Genomic DNA, 6,000 nt, shown 5'->3' with positions numbered 1-6,000 from the left:
GTTATAAAATAATTTAAACCACACACACACACACACACACACACACACACACACACACACACACACACACACACACACACACACACACACACACACACACACACACACACACACACACACACACACACACACACACACACACACACACACACACACACACACACACACACACACACACACACTGTGACATTGAGATTGTGTGCTGCTGATTGAATTCAGACAAAACTGAAACTTTCTTGTGCATGTGCAGCATCTCCCCTCCACCACCACACACATGACTCAAGTTCACAGACAAAATAAACAACATTTCAGACAAGATAAACAACATTTCCTACAAAATAAAAACATCTTGAAAGCATTGTTACCTAATGGGGAATGCAGTCAAAGGCAATAAAGGTGATGCAGATGACAGTCCCCTGAGTTCTCTCTTTGCTGAAGCCATGAGTGCACTTTTCAGTGCCCAACAGGTCGTAGATCTGATTTTGTCAGATGTCCAGGAGGAACAAGAGAACAATGATTTAGAAGAGGAGGAGGTATCTGAAGAAGGAGATGGGGAAGAATACAACCCAGAGCACGGTACATCATGTCCAGATGAAGAAGGAGATGGGGAAGAATACAACCCAGAGCACGGTACATCATGTCCAGATGAAGAAGGAGATGGGGAAGAATACAACCCAGAGCACGGTACATCATGTCCAGATGAAGAAGGAGATGGGGAAGAATACAACCCAGAGCACGGTACATCATGTCCAGATGAAGAAGGAGATGGGGAAGAATACAACCCAGAGCACGGTACATCATGTCCAGATGAAGAAGGAGATGGGGAAGAATACAACCCAGAGCACGGTACATCATGTCCAGATGAAGAAGGAGATGGGGAAGAATACAACCCAGAGCACGGTACATCATGTCCAGATGAAGAAGAAGATGGGGAAAAATACAACCCAGTGTAACGGCATTCTTCGTTTGTCAAAAGAGAGTCGGACCGAAATGCAGCGTGGTGGTTACTCATGACTTTAATAGAAAAAGTGACACATGAAATAACGATACAAAATACAAAACAACAAACGGAACGTGAAACCTAATTACAGCCTATCTGGTGAAACTACACAGAGACAGGAACAATCACCCACGAAATACACAGCGAAACCCAGGCTACCTAAATACGGTTCCCAATCAGAGACAACGAGAATCACCTGACTCCGATTGAGAACCGCCTCAGGCAGCCAAGCCTATGCAACACCCCTACTCAGCCGTAATCACAAAAATACAAAAACCCCAATACGAACCACAACATATAAACCCATGTTACACCCTGGCCTGACCAAACATATAACGAAAACACAAAATACAATGACCAAGGCGTGACACCCAGAGCACGATGCATCATCTCCAGATGAAGAAGAAGATGAGGAAGAATACAACCCAGAGCACAATGCATCATCTTCAGATGAAGAAGAAATCCCCCAAGCTGAAAAAGAGACATTTTTGTCAAAGAACAGCAGAATGACATGGTCCTTGTCACCAATGACCAGGGCAGGATGGCAGCACAACATGTCATAAGGATGACCCCAGGGCCCACAAGACATGCAGTCAACATGTCATAAGGATGACCCCAGGGCCCACAAGACATGCAGTCAACATGTCATAAGGATGACCACAGGGCCCACAAGACATGCAGTCAACATGTCATAAGGATGACCCCAGGGCCCACAAGACATGCAGTCAACATGTCATAAGGATGACCCCAGGGCCCACAAGACATGCAGTCAACATGTCATAAGGATGACCCCAGGGCCCACAAGACATGCAGTCAACATGTCATAAGGATGACCCCAGGGCCCACAAGACATGCAGTCAACATGTCATAAGGATGACCCCAGGGCCCACAAGACATGCAGTTGCCCAGGACATTGCCTCAACATTCTACATGTTCATCACACGAGCCAATTAGAGTTGATTGATTTATGTTCTTCACGTTTTTGTTTTGGATCTATTATCTTATTTCATTCGTATTTATTGATGTTGTTAATACACCTTGTGGGTGGGGGCAATGGTTCAAAAATGAGACTAGTATTTTGTAGTTGAATTCCTCATTGTATGGTGTATAAGTGTATATCTCTATGTTGCCAAAAAAGTTCAAGACTGTTATTGTTTCCCTTCAATACAATGCATTGAAAACTACTTTCTGCACATTTCTGCTACTTTCTTAGGCTATACAAGTGCTCTCTTGATAAAAATAAAAATAATGTTTACACCTATGCAGTACCTTTAGCAATAATAATAATAAAAAATAAACCTCTACTTTACTAAAGAAAACAATTATGACAGGTGTGTTGTAATAAAAACGAGTGGTGTCCACTGATTAAATGCAGTCTTTCTGCATTGTGAAGAGGGAAAACCCAGATATTCACAAAATGTGTGAATGACAGGTTGTATCTTCATGCAATATAGATTTGGAGTTTAAAATTCAGTGAAGATGCTTTATTTTAAGGGTTTAGTGAAGGCGGGTCATTTTTTTACCCTTAGGACAAGGGGAGTATACAGAATGTTAAGACTACACACGGGTTAAGTCCAGAACTGTTGGCTTGAGGACAGCACCTATAAAAGATAGGACAATACCATGGAAATGACAGAGGATCCTTGAGTCAAAGCCATTATCAAAATCTCAATGCTCTCACTTCAAATCAGGCCTTTAGCCTAATCAATGGCGGTGCATTAAGGAAGGTACGAACCAGTATGAAGTGAACAGCCCAAATCTCTTAATAATAAGGTCCGACTGGCTGCTGATCTCTGTCTAAAATGTCATAGAGTACCTGGTGATGTGTGACACCATTGTGGGGAATACTGCCTGCCTGCTATATCCGCAGCATCATCAGCACAGCAACGCTTGAGGCTTGAGGCATGTGTTCGAGTGTATGTCCTATTAAGAGACGTGCGTCAAAGGAAGCGTATGCATTCAGGGAAGTGGTTCATGGACTGTTGATTTTCTTCCTCGGGATAGGTGGGTCCCCCACGGGACAGTTGAGCAAATGTAGGCTAATGCGATGAGGTTGTAAGTAAGAAGAACATTTCCCAGGACATATACATATCTGATATTGGCAGAAAGCTTAAATTGTTGTTAATCTAACTGCACTGTCCAATTTACAGTAGCTATTACAGTGAAAGAATACCATTTTATTGTTTGAGGAGAGTGCACAGTTATGAACTTGAAAAGTTATTAATAAACCAAATAGGCATATTCGGGAAGTCTTGACACAACATTTTGAACAGAAACGCAATAGTTCAATGGATCAGTCTAAAACTTTGCACATCCACTGCTGCCATCTAGTGGCCAAAAGCTAAATTAAAACGGGCTGCATAATACATTATGGCCTTTCTCCTGCATTTCAAAGACGATGGTACAAAAAAATACAATTTTTTGTTTGTTTTTTTCTTTGTATTTTCTTTTACCAGATCTAATGTGTTATATTCTCCTACATTAATTTCACATTTCCACAAACTTCAAAGTGTTTCCTTTCAAATGGTATCGACAATTTGCAGATCTTTGCTTCAATGCCTGAGCTATAGGCAGTTAGATTTGGGTATGTAATTTTAGGTGAAAATTTAAAGTAAAGGGCGGATCCTTATGAGGTTGAAGATGTCAACTTCCTTCATCCAGGACACACTGCTTTTCAAACCCAACACACTCCTGAAAACTGCCATCTTCAACAAATGTATGAACTTTTCAATCCCACTTGGCTGCACTCGGACCACAATTAACTTTCTGTTAATTGCCTTAACTGGCCCAGATTTGACTGCTATCTGGGACATAGTCCACATCCTAAAAGCTAGTGATTAACAGGTAATGAACAGCCTGTAAAATAGTATTTTAGTTCCAATGTTCTTCTATAAGTCTCCTACTGTACATGCAGCCTTGTACTTAAGGATTTGTTATTCTATAGATGAGCTCACATATGGCTTGCCTGGCACATCACTTGAGCACGCTATTACCTATAATTTCCCTCACTCAGCTGAAGTTGGCCCTTCTCTCGCAGCTCCCATCCAAGCGCAGCAGTCAATGATTGATTACATAAAAAAATAGCCCTCGCAATTCCCACAATTCCTTTCATGTCCAAAATGGCATTGACGTCTTGATTTATGTCAGGAAGTGTCCGTGTTGAGTTAGTGTAGTGTAGGTAGTGTAGTGTCTTGTCCTCGACAAACGTAATGTCCTTCAGGGGTAGCTACTATAGTTTTTTGGTCAGATGAGTGTCTTGTAATAGATGTGTTCTTTGTGTGTGTTCTTATGAGAATGTTCCAGTGGTTAGTGCTTTGGAAGCTCCCTTCTGTGGCTCTTGGTTCCCCCTGTTGCTACTTTTTCTACATGGGAGACTGAAACTAAGCGACCGACAGTCGCAATATGGGCTCTTCAGATGGTCCATTAATGAACAGAGTCGGTGCTCTCTCACAGAGTGCAATGTAAGGGTTACTCTGGAGACTTTAATACATTGGGAAGGAATTACAGGTCCATTAGCAGTAAGTAATCATGCCTTTTCTAGCCTGGAGCCCTTGTATCAGTACCATTGATGCACAGTCCATCAGTACGCTAGTAGCATGGATGGGCGCTAGACTATATCCAACAGGTCACCTTTCTCTCCTTGTATTCCTGACAGTCCTGGTGACAGGAGCGAGGAGTTGATTCCCTTAGCTCTGTCTCTTCGCATATTACTCCTTCCAGATCCTCTGTTCTGCTCTCTTTCTCTCGTTCTCCTTTCAAGGCCTCCAACAACGGTAAATGTAATAACACCCGGAAAATGTACACATTTTTCTATTTGTAATAGCATTTCAATGTTTTTATGTAATAACTTGCCAGTAAATGTTGAACTGTAAGCTTAATAATCAATGTTTTTTATGCACTACTTCCCTCAATTTGATGCACATACCACCACCCACTGACAATTATGACACAAACAAACTCATGCACATCATACAGGAATACTCATACATAGAGACACTCACCAGCACACATGGAAATGTACACACACACACACACACACACACACACACACACACACACACACACACACACACACACACACACACACACACACACACACACACACACACACACACACACACACACACACACACACACACACACACACACACATAAAAAAATACCTGAATGAGTCTGTAGGCCATCATTTTAAACATATAATCTGCAATCGTTACCTGCAAACAATAATGAGTCGTTCGGACATCCTGGGACGTCACATAATGGTCGCCTGGAGGTTTTGTGAAGTTCCCAGTTTGATTGAATCTCCCCTTTCCACAGTGGGGTGACATTAGCTTTAACCCAAACGGTTCAGACGCTACAGACAGAAGTTGGCACGTCGACGGTACCGACTTCACATGGTCGTAGAGCTAAACAGAGAACACCATGGTGTCCGTGAGAATCTCCCCTTTCCATAACACTGGCAGATGTGGTGGAGTGAGACAAATCCAATGCAAACCTGATATCTCTAGCTTAAACTGAGGATATTTATGGGGATGTTTTTGTTGTGTCACTTCAATTCACTCTAGGGGGGTTGACCTCTGTCTGGTGACCTCTGTGTAATACTTTAGATAAAGTTGTGACATATAAGGCGGCAGGTGGCCAAGGATAGGGAGAGAGACTTTTATTGTGGTTTAATTCAACATCTGGGAACTCTTTTGGACTGTGTCGTTCATCACCCTGGGAATATTATTACCTTATTTTGTTATTTGTGAGGGGATGGTTGTGAACGAGGATAAACAGAGCCCCAGGCCCAATGTTTGAGAATCTAAAAGTAACAGTGTGATAATGGTTTTCTGTCTCATCCCCATTGGGTAGTGAGATGAGGTGGGCACGCTGTTACTGATGACTTCCTTTCTGCGTTCTCTTCAGTAATCACTTCCATTCACATGTCCTCATCTCTGCTTGCTGGACAAGCTGTAAAACCAAAATAGCAGTCTCTTCCTATCTCCCTCCTACCCCCC

Source organism: Oncorhynchus gorbuscha, linkage group LG03, assembly GCF_021184085.1.
Source record: "Oncorhynchus gorbuscha isolate QuinsamMale2020 ecotype Even-year linkage group LG03, OgorEven_v1.0, whole genome shotgun sequence".
Taxonomy (NCBI): Eukaryota; Metazoa; Chordata; class Actinopteri; order Salmoniformes; family Salmonidae; genus Oncorhynchus; species Oncorhynchus gorbuscha.
The sequence above is the reverse complement of the archived record's forward strand: the minus strand, read 5'-3'. Positions refer to the sequence as shown.